Raw genomic sequence first — 12,495 nt, 5'->3', positions numbered from 1 at the left:
GATATGATAGGGACATATAAAATACTCAGGGGAATTGATAAAGTGGAAATAGATGAAATGTTCACACGTAATAATAACAGAACGAGGGGACATGGGTGGAAACTGGAAACTCAGATGAGTCACAGAGATGTTAGGAAGTTTTCTTTTAGCGTGAGAGTAGTAGAAAAATGGAATGCACTTGGGGAACAGGTTGTGGAAGCAAATACTATTCATACTTTTAAAACTAGGTATGATAGGGAAATGGGACAGGAGTCATTGCTGTAAACAACCGATAGCTAGAAAGGCGGGATCCAAGAGTCAATGCTCGATCCTGCAAGCACATATAGGTGAGTACATATAGGTGAGTACACACACACACACACACACGCACGCACGCACGCACGCACGCACGCACACACACACACACACACACACACACACACACACACACACACACACACGCGCACACACACACACACACACACACACACACACACACACACACGCACGCACACACACACACACACACACACACACACACACACACACACACACACGCACGCACACACACACACACACACACACACACACACACACACACACACACACACACACACGCACACACACACACACACACACACACACACACACACACACACACACACACACACACACACACACATACACACACACAAACACACACACACACACACACACACACACACGCACGCACGCACGCACGCACGCACGCACGCACACACACACACACACACACACACACACACGCACGCACGCACGCACGCACACACACACACACACACACACACACACACACACACACTGCGGTCAAGGAAGTTGCCATGGAAGTGGCTTCCTCTCAGGAAGCAGCTAGATGTACTAGCCGGCTGATAGAGAGAAATAGAGCAGTAGTAGTAGCAGGCATTAAAGAACAAACAGGGACCAGACCAAAGGAGCGGAGAGACAAGGACAAAAACATGATTAAAGAGATCCTTAAAGAGGTAAGGATGGAGGGAGCTGAGCGAAATGTTGAAAAGGTTTTCAGGCTTGGAAAGTACAACAAGGACAGAGACGGAATGATAAAGGTGGTTTTCATGAGCGAAATCGCGAAAGAGGAACTGCTAGCAAGGAAGTGTTGTCTAAAAGGTGTAGAGAAGTTCAAGAAAATATTCCTGCAGAGGGATATGACAAGGGAAGAGAGAATACGGACAGCAGATGCGAGGAAGGAGTGCAGGGAGAGAGAAGGAAATCAGAGTACCACAACCCAGAACCCTACAATCCCAGAGGGAAGTGGAGAACCCTCCTCAAACAGTGCAACAGCCACAGGGATTGGGGCACCACCCCCACATTCTACCCAACAGACACCCAACCTGCCCCATCCCCTGTCAGCCCCCCACTAAGTACCCACCTAGGGCACCCTCCCCCCACCCACCCCCTCCCCCCACTCACCCCCCTTCTCCCCCTTACCCCTCTCCCCAGGACCTCCCTTCTCCCCCATCCCCCATGCCCTCCCTTCTCCCACATGCCTTCCCGTCTCTCCCACCCCCATGCCCTCCCTTCCCCCCCTCCCCCCTAAGCCCCCCACTCTCCCCCACCCCACCTAAGTCTTCCCCTCTCCCCCACTCCCCTAAACCCTCCCCTCTTCCTCACCCACCTCAGCCCTCCCTTTTCCCCCACGCCCCCCAAGCCCTCCACCCTTTTCTCTCCCCCCAAGCCCCCCTATCTCCCCTATCCCCCACAGCCTCTCCTCCCCCCATGCTTCCCCAACCCTCCCTCTCTTACCCACCCCCTGTACCCTCCCCCTCTTATCCACCCCCTGTACCCTCCCCCTCTTATCCACCCCCTGTACCCTCCCCCTCTTATCCACCCCCTGTACCCTCCCCCTCTCCCCCACCACCCCAAGCCCTCCCTCCTCCACCAATCCCCCCGTGCCAGGTCCCCCCAGTTCCCACTCACCCCAGATCCCAAAGGTCCCCCCCAGAAAAGAAGCAGAAGAGAGTCAGTTTCAGGGTTATGTACTCGAACATAGATGGGATCACAAGCAAGACAAGTGAACTAAGGGAAAGAGCACAAGAAGTTAACCCAGATATAATCGGACTCACTGAAACAAAACTCTCTGGAATCATAACGAATGCCGTGTTTCCCCAGGAGTACACAATAATACGAAAGAGAGGGAAGGTAGGGGAGGAGGCGGAGTGGCCCTACTCATGAGAAAGGAATGGAATTTTAAGGAGATGGCTATCCCGCGCTGTGAGGGTTTCAGAGACTACATAGCAGGCACCATGACAATGGGAGGACCAAGAATAGTAGTAGCAGTAATATACAACCCTCCACCAAATGACAGGAGACCCAGTCAAGAGTATGAAAACAACAACAAGGCAGTTAACACTATAATTGAGAGGGCAGCCTCTGCTGCCTGTAGAAACAGATCCCACCTGCTCATCATGGGCGACTTCAATCACGGAAAGATTGACTGGGAGAACAAGGAACCGCATGGAGGCGAGGATACGTGGAGAGCCAAACTATTGGAGGTGGTGACAAGCAACTTTTTAACCCAGCATGTTGGAGAACCCACAAGGATGAGAGGCAATGACGAACCAGCGAGACTCGACCTAGTCTTCACTCTGAACGACTCCGACATAAGAGAAATCGCTTTTGAGGACCCAGTAGGGATGAGCGACCACAGTGTACTGGTGTTTGAGTACTTGATTGAAGAAGGGTTATTGAACTCGAGGAGGGATACCGAAACCAAAAGGTTAGCATACCGAAAGGGAAACTATGAGGGGATAAGAAAATTCCTAACAGATATTGCATGGGAAACAGAGCTCAGGGGAAAGACGGCCCAAGATATGATGGATTACATCACGCAGAAGTGCAAGGACGCAGCAAACAAGTTTGTCCCAGTCCAAAAGGAAAACAGAGAAATGAAGATGAGAAACCCATGGTTTAATCAAAGATGTAGGCTAGCTAAGCAGCAAAGTAAAAGGGCATGGAGAAACAATAGGAATAACAGGACACTGGAGAGCAGAGAAAGATACCAGAATGCCAGGAATGAATATGTCAGGATGAGAAGAGAGGCAGAAAGACAATACGAAAATGACATCGCAAGCAAGGCAAAGACTCAGCCTAAATTGTTGCATAGCCACATTAGGAGAAAAACAATAGTAAAGGAACAGGTTATGAGATTAAGGATAGGGGCGGAAGGATTCACTACAAATGACAAGGAAGTGTGTGAGGAATTGAATAAGAAATTCCAGGAGGTCTTCACCTTAGAGCAAGGAGAAATTCCAGAGGTAAGTGAGGGAATAGCTAACCAGGAACCACTGGAAGAGTTTGAGATTACCAGTGGGGAAGTAAGGAAGTGTTTACTAGAGTTGGACGTGACGAAGGCTATAGGCCCAGATGGAATCTCCCCTTGGGTTCTAAAGGAAGGAGCAAGAGAACTGAGCCTACCACTCTCAATAGTGTATAACAAATCACTGGCAACAGGGGAACTGCCAGATATTTGGAAAGCAGCTAACGTAGTCCCGATATACAAGAAAGGGGATAGACAGGAGGCACTGAACTACAGGCCAGTGTCCCTAAGCTGCATACCATGCAAGCTGATGGAGAAGATTGTGCGAAAAAAACTAGTGGAGCATCTGGAGCGAAGGAACTTTGTAACACAGCATCAACACGGGTTCAGGGATGGCAGGTCCTGCCTCACAGGGTTACTTGAATTCTACGACCAGGCAACAAAAATAAGGCAAGAAAGAGAAGGGTGGGCAGACTGCATATTTCAAGTGACGGACCTTATCACAGTAGTAAGACCAAGTGACGGACCTTATCACAGTAGTGAGACCAAGTGACGGACCTTATCACAGTAGTGAGACCAAGTGACAGACCTTATCACAGTAGTGAGACCAAGTGACAGACCTTATCACAGTAGTGTGACCATGTGACAGACCTTATCACAGCAGTGACTCTCCCCCCCCCCCCTGTAACTTATAACAGGGGGGGGGGAGGGTTGTTGAGACTGGTGTATACGGAGGCGTGAGTGTGACCTGTGTCACAGTTACAAGACTGTGACAGGCTGCCACACTCCCGTCATTCACAACTAGTCTAAACACCCCTCTAGTCCACCATTCAAGAACAACGTACTCACTACCACCATCTGGGCTGCATCATTACTCTCCTCTACCCACAACCTTACTTGTTAACCACCACCACAACCACATCAACCACCACAACCACCACCACCACCGCCCTTCACCTGAAGCAACCACAACTCCCACGTTCATTCACCCGGCTTCTACACAACCTGCTAATACTTTCGCGGTAGGAAACATTCGCGTTCATCTCCAGCCTTGCAACACCGCTCCCCAAGCCTCTCTCTAGTAACCAAACACGCGCCCTTAAGGCACAACACACACACACACACACACACACACAACACACACACACACACACACACACAACACTGTTCAACACTATTCCCCCCATTGCAGCTGTTTGCTAAATAAACGAGAACGCACGCACGCACACGCACACACGCACGCACAGGAGGGCTGAGAAAGTGAATCCAGGTCTGACACCCACCAAGGAGCAGTAACTGTAGGAATAATGCTACAGTTAAAACACACACACACACAGACACAGACAAATATGAGAACTATTAAAAATAAGTCTTTAAAGCGGTTGGTTTCCTTGCCATGATTTCGGGTTCAACGTCCCCGCGGCCCGGTCCCAGACCAGGTCTTTTTTCGGGGGGGGGGGGGGGAGTTTAAGAGGATGGAGAGGCATAGGAGAAGGGAAGTGTAGAAGTGAGAAATATAGTGAGTTATGACAGCAGACGGGCTGTCCGCCTTGCTGACACGATATGTGGGTGTTAGCAGCTAAGCTAAGCTTCCTCTTGTCAGGAAGCTGTGAGTGTGTGAGAGGTTCTTCACATGTGTTTCACCATATATGGATGTCTATAGATGAATACTGTGTAGCAGTCAGGCTGAGAGCAGCCGCGTCCAACAGCCTGGTTGACCAGTCCAGCAACGAGGAGGCCTGGTCAACGACCGGGCCGCGGGGACGCTAAGCCCCGGAAGCACCTCAAGGTAAGGTAGCACTCATATATGCACACTCCGATGCTTCCACACGCATCGGGGAATGGGAGATGAAGTTCATGAAACGGACAGAGAGAAAGATCTAGCGGTTGATATCACACCAAACCTGTCTCCTGAAGCTTACATAAAAAGAATTACATCTGCGGCGGCATACGCAAGACTGGCTATCAGAACAGCCTTCAGGAACCTGTGTAAGGAATCATTCAGAACCTTTTATACCACATATGTAAGACCAATCCTTGAGTATGCGGCCCCAGCATGGAGCCCGTACCTTGTCAAGCACAAGACGAAGCTGGAAAATGTTCAGAGGTATGCCACTAGGCTAGTCCCTGAACTAAGAGGCATGAGTTACGAGGAAAGGCTGCGAGAAATGCACCTCACGACACTGGAAGACAGAAGAGTAGAAGTGCATTAGGAAGTGATGTGGTGGAGGCAGACTCCATACACAGTTTCAAATGTAGAGCCCAGTAGGCTCAGGAATCCGTACACCAGTTGATTGACAGTTGAGAGGCGGGACCAAAGAGGCTGAAAGAACATTTCGATGGTGTTCCACACCCTGATGGCTTGGTGCTGTAGTCCTGATGTTCAGTGGTTGTGTGTTCAGGTTGGATTTTTTTATCGTTGCCGCCGGAGGCGACTAGTTTATTGTGCACCACATACTCATACCTGTGAGCGGTAGCGCAAAAAGCATTACAGAGGGCACAAAAAGTCTATCAGACCTCATCTTAGATTATTACATTAACAATTTCATCTATCCTTCACACCTTATAGTTACATGTCAGCTAGTTACAGAGAATGTTCTATTTCAAGAGCTATATATTTACAGTAAGTCATTATACATCAATGATAGGTCTTATCGCTAATACATAATTGTTTCAACAATGGAGATATTACAGAGTCATTGGTGAGCTGCTGTTTATTATTAGTCTTTGTGTTCAGGAGTTCATGGAGTTCGAAGACTGTCTGATCATATGGTGGACGGTGTTTTGCTGCTCTCCTTAGTGCCTTCCCGCCAAACACACACCGAAACTACAACGTTGGTACAACGTTCGAACAAGTTTTACCACCACCTAACCAGTTATAACAACCAATATAGCAAGTGGTAACAACGTTCTAATACGTCATAAACACGTTAAGCAAAGATGTAACAACTTTATTACAAGTTGTAACAACCGGAAAATAGACAGTTTCGGTTTGTTTCCAGGGTTATTTGCACTGCTTATAGTTTTTGCATGTTGGTCTTCTTGAAGGTGTGTAGTGGTAGTGGGGGGATATTCTAGATGCGGCCGGACTAGAGCCTTATATAGCAGTATCTGTATGTTTGTATTGAGGCTTCGGAATCTCAGTTTCCTAAGGCTGCTTTGCCTTTGTTTAGTAGGACCAGGCCTCTTGGTTGATGAACTGGTCAACCAGGCTGTTGGACGCGACTGCTGGCAGACTGACATGAATCACAGTCTTGATGATCAGGCGGTAGATGCACAGCGAACACTGGAGTAGCAGTAATACCAAGAGAGAATTCCACACGAGTCTTGACAGCTGCTCTAGGGAGCAAACCCCATCTCGGTTATTGAGCGATAAATACCTCAATACCACCGTTTAATTACCATGGTCACCTTAACACTGGCGCTGGACGTGGTACGTAGACTAAGGTAGTAAACTCTATGTCATGGGTTCGTATCCTGGCCGGGGAGGATTTACTGAGCGCAATTCTTTAACTGTAGCCTCTGTTTAACGCAACAGTAAAATGTGTACTTGGATGAAAAAACGATTCTTCGCGGCAGGGGATCGTATTCCAGGGACCATAGGATTAAGGACTTGCCCGAAACGCTACGCGTACTAGTGGCTCTACAAGAATGTAACAACTCTTGTATATATCTCAAAAAAAAAAAAACTGGCGCTGGACAGGCAACGTAGAGTATGACTATCTGGATGTGGTTGTTCTATTCCCCAAGCCCAGCCCGAGGCCAGGCACGACTTATAAGAGCTTGGTCCAACAGGCTGTTGCTTGGAGCGGCCCGCAGGCCCGCAGTTACAATCGAGTTCGTTATCGACTCACAATCGAGAATTCCTGATTCGAATCCCAGGCGGGATAGAAATGGTTAGGCGCGTTTCCTATCACCTGATGCCCCTGTCCACCTGGCGGTAAATACGTACCCAGGAGTTAGTCAGGTTGTTATGGGGTTGAATCCTGGGGAAGGGTCAGTGATTCGCCCATGGGGAAGGGGGCGGGGGACCTCGATATAAGCCTAACATATGGTGTACATATAAACTGGCTGCCTGTCCCCCGACACAATGAATGATTAGCAGGTTTGGTTAGAGACTGGGTCGCGGAGACGTTGATCCCCGAAATTTACGCAATGTCGGGAGCTTGGAGACTATGTGGATAGTTTAGGTGCTTTATCGCGTCTATGTCTGCCGTATACGGTCTCTGTATTCCCCGCTCCTGTGCCAGGTAAGTTACGGGCTCACCATAGACCGTGCTACTTGCCCCGCTCCTGTGCCAGGTAAGTTACGGGCTCACCATAGACCGTGCTACTTGGATCTTGTTCCGAGTAGCTGAATCTATAACAACAACAACTCTGTATTCCCTCTATTTCAACAACCTCTTCTGTCCTGAAGGGGGGGGGAGCGAGTACCAAGCAGTACTCAAGACGGGACAGCATACGTGATTTGAACAGTTTGAACATTGTGTGATGGGATCCCTGGATTTGAAGGTTTATCCATCTATCATTTTCCTAACTAACGCTATATTTGCTTAGTTATGCTCCCTAAACGTTAAGTCTTCAAGCATCATTATTCCCAGATCCTTTACCTGTTGCTTTCTTGAGGTTATCTTGAGATGATTTCGGGGCTTTTTTTTTTTTTTTAGTGTCCCCGCGGCCCGGTCCTCGACCAGGCCTCCACCCCCAGGAACCAACCCGTGACAGCTGACTAACACCCAGGTACCTATTTTACTGCTAAGTAACAAGGGCATAGGGTGAAAGAAACTGCCCATTGTTTCTCGCCGGCGCCTGGGATCGAACCCAGGACCACAAGTCCAGCGTGCTGTCCGCTTGGCCGACCGGCTTCCTACCATGGTCAGATAGTCACCATCGCTGGACACTACCATGAGGTAATTATTACCCTGAAGTCGACGGCCAGTGTCACTGACGGCGTTTATGAACCTGTTCCTTTTAACTCAAATTTAATCGCATGATTCCCAGGTGCCGGAGTTAAGAGACGGGCGCGCTGCCGGACGTATGAGGCAGCGGCCGGCACAACACCACGACCGCACCACGCCACTGTCACCGTTCACACAGCTTCAAAGCCACTGCCAGCGTTCACACAGCTTCAAGCCACTGCCAGCGTTCACACAGCTTCAAGCCACTGCCAGCGTTCACCACAGCTTCAAGCCACTGCCAGCGTTCACACAGCTTCAAGCCACTGCCAGCGTTCACACAGCTTCAAGCCACTGCCAGCGTTCACACAGCTTCAAGCCACTGCCAGCGTTCACACAGCTTCAAGCCACTGCCAGCGTTCACACAGCTTCAAGCCACTGCCAGCGTTCACACAGCTTCAAGCCACTGCCAGCGTTCACACAGCTTCAAGCCACTGCCAGCGTTCACACAGCTTCAAGCCACTGCCAGCGTTCACACAGCTTCAAGCCACTGTCACCGTTCACACAGCTTCAAGCCACTGCCAGCGTTCACACAGCTTCAAGCCACTGCCAGCGTTCACACAGCTTCAAGCCACTGCCAGCGTTTCACACAGCTTCAAGCCACTGCCAGCGTTCACACAGCTTCAAGCCACTGTCAGCGTTCACACAGCTTCAAGCCACTGCCAGCGTTCACACAGCTTCAAGCCACTGTCAGCGTTCACACAGCTTCAACACGCCAGCGTTCACACAGCTTCAAGCCACTGTCAGCGTTCACACAGCTTCAACACACGCCAGCGTTCATAGTGTTCTACCTAACACGACATGACATAATCAACATTCTTCTGGTGTACACTAATGGTTCTCGGGAGTAACACTGTGGAGTGGACGTCGAGAGGTGTACATGTTCCCGGTATCTGTCCGGGTCTCCTGGTTGGTGGGCTAGTCATCTAGGGAGTGTGTTCCATGCCGCCGCTGCTCGCAGCCTCACCTATGAGTCATAGCCCGGTTGATCAGGAATCTTTTGAAGGCGTTTATCAAGTTGTCTCTTAAACAGTGACGTCAGTCAGTTGTGCCCCCTCAAGTTGAGAGGGAATTAAGTCTTAAGAGAAGTCTTAGTCCCTTGATGTATATACATATTTTGCACCTTTGCTCTTCAGTGGGGGTTATGTTGCACTTCCTGCCATGTCTCCTGGTCTCGCCTAATCATTTCCGCATGCAGATTTGGATCCAGTCCCTCTTAATATTTTCGAAGTATAAATTAATATGCATTTCTCCTATCTGCACTCTAGAGAATACAGATTTAGACATTTTTAGCACTCACAAAAAGTTAAATGTTTTATTTAATGTGTTCGAGCAGTAATAGATCTACATTCTCCAGGCCCACAATTTCTCCAGCTTTAAATAGGACTGTCATATTTAAACAGCAGATTTAAATAGCAGCCGCGTCCAACAGCCTGGTTGACCAGTCCAGCAACGAGGAGGCCTGGTCAACGACCGGGCCGCGGGGTCGCTGAGGCCAGAAATCACCTCAAGGTAGGTCATTGTGCAACAATATTCCACCTAGAGAGCACTAGCGTCTCAAAGAACACCATATGCAGGCGATGAGTCACAATAACGTGGCTGAAGTATGTTGACCAGACCACACACTAGAAAATGAAGGGACGACGACGTTTCGATCCGTCCTGGACCATTCTCACAATCGACTTGAGAATGGTCCAGGACGGACCGAAACGTCGTCGTTCCCTTCATTTTCTAGTGTGTGGATTGGCCAAAAAAGGACACCATCATTGGGTCTGGTATCTCTTGTTTGAAAAGTTCTTGTTATTTGTTGATAACGTTTGGTGTGTAAGTATGAACTAACAGAGGTCAGGGAGGGGACACGGAGAGGACCCAGAAGTCAGGGAGGGGACACGGAGAGGACCCAGAGGTCAGGGAGGGGACACGGAGAGGACCCAGAGGTCAGGATGGAGGTGTGCTGACCTCAGACACGTGCTCGGCCTATATATTTTAAACAATCTACAAGTTAATTCAGCAAGAACAGCAGCAACGCTGAATTCCCATTGGTCGAGCTGGGTGGTCGCCGGCTACAGACTACATACTCACGAGAACACAATGATACTGTGGTCAAGAGTGGCAGCCATCAAACGCCACGCCTCTATTCACCTCTAGTTATCATGGTTACAAAATAAATTAACTGCCGAGGCATTTTGGACTATCCTTCACTACAACCCTTAATTCCTCACTTGTTCGAACAGCTTTATCCATTAACCTTTGTCACCTTTATAAACTGTCAGCCTGTGTACGTCATATTATTCTCTTGCTAGTGAATATGGTACTGTTAGCACTATTTTCTATGCATCGTGTGATATCTCTTTAACAAGCATTTTAAATTGCCTACTAAAAGCCATGTTCAAACTGCGAACAGAAACCGGAGGTGATAACGCTCTGTGTCCAATAGGACCACAAAGATCATCCTGGCCAAGAGGACTTAATAGCTCCTCTCACTTGACCAGATGATGGATCCCTGACATGACTGCCCTCCGAGGCTTCGAAGCCCGCCAGCCACTCCTCCTCCACACCAAGGAAAGCTGTCTCTAGCACACACACACACACACAGCTACGAGGAGAGACTACGGGAATTAAACCTCACTTCGCTGGAAGAGAGAAGATTTAGGGGGGACATGATCACCACATTCAAGATTCTGAAGGGAATTGATAGGGTAAATAAAGACTGGCTATTTAATACAAGGGGAACACGCACAAGGGAACACAGGTGGAAACTGAGCGCCCAAATGAGCCACAGAGATATTAGAAAGAACTTTTTTAGTGTCAGAGGTTTTTAGGTTGCCAAATGGAATGCATTAGGAAGTGATGTGGTGGAGGCTGACTCCATACACAGTTTCAAATGTAGATATGATAGAGCCCAATAGGCTCAGGAACCTGTACACCAGTTGATTGACGGTTGAGAGGCGGGACCAAAGAGCCAGAGCTCAACCCCCTCAAACACAACTAGGTGAGCACACACCTGGGGGGCGGCAGCGGTGACAAGAGCGACCTTGGTGAGAGGTGAGGTGCAGGGGTAGACGTGAGCCAGTGTCGGCCAGCTGTGACCACACTCCTCCCTCACCCACACACCAAGGTCACCTACACACACACCCACCCCCGCCATAACCCCCAACCTTCCTCACCTGACACAGAGATCACACTAACGTGATGCATCAAATGAACAAAACATGATGCATCACGTTAGTGTGATCTGTGTGTGATGATGATGTAAGGGCGAAGAGGGAGAACGGCCTATTGACATAGCTCGGGTGCAGGGGGGGGGGGGGCTGTGTAAAAATCCTGGTTTGTGCCTCGGAGAGGCTACGGGATCCAGTAAGTTCAATAGAACTTTGGTTTCAACCCTTTTAACCCTGTCGTAGCTCAGTCTATTAAGGCAGTCTATTCGGGCGGGCGGGCTGGCTGCTGCTGCTGCTGCTCCACGTGGCGGCGGCGTCTCTCCCTAACACTGGCACGACTCATCAATCACTAACGTGCCCACTTACGAAACATGTACATCTCTCTCTCTCTCTCTCTCTCTCAATCATAACTGCTTAGTTTGCATGTTTTAAAACAGTTTTCGAGCTCCGAGGAAGTTTTATGGGACAAGCCAGGGATAATAACTTTAGCTTGCCAATGAACAAATCTACAAGGGCCGTGACGAGGATTCGAATCTGCGTCCGAGAGTATCCCAAACGCTACCTTAATCGACTGAGTTACGACATGGTCAAGGAGTTGAAACCCAAGTTCTACTGAACTTACTGGATCCTGCAGCCTCTCAGAGGTTTATTTGGCTTGGTTTGCCAAATTTCAGAGCTGATAAACTGGTTACTATAGAGACTAACCTGTTATAATTGAAAACAAATAATGTTTCATTTGATAAGAGGTCAAAGGAACATGGCCCGAGAAATCCTTCAAAACACACACAAATCACAGTAGCGTGATGCATCAAATGAACAAATCCACAAGGGCCGTGATGCGGGTTCGAACCTACGTCCGGGATGATCCCAGACGTCCTTTAGTTGACATAACATGGTTAGGTTGCAATTCTTTTAACCATGTCGTGGCATAGTCGGCTAAGGCGCGTCTGGGATAATCAAGGCCCTTTGTGAATTTGTTCTTTTGAAGTCCTTCAGTAACCTTAAGATGTCAGAAAGGTAGTTACCCTTGAAACACAAACCGAAACTGTCTATTTTCCGCTTGTTACAACTTGTAATAAAGTTGTTA

The sequence above is a fragment of the Procambarus clarkii genome, chromosome 39 (genome assembly GCF_040958095.1).
Source record: "Procambarus clarkii isolate CNS0578487 chromosome 39, FALCON_Pclarkii_2.0, whole genome shotgun sequence".
NCBI lineage: Eukaryota > Metazoa > Arthropoda > Malacostraca > Decapoda > Cambaridae > Procambarus > Procambarus clarkii.
Note: the sequence above shows the minus strand (reverse complement) of the source record.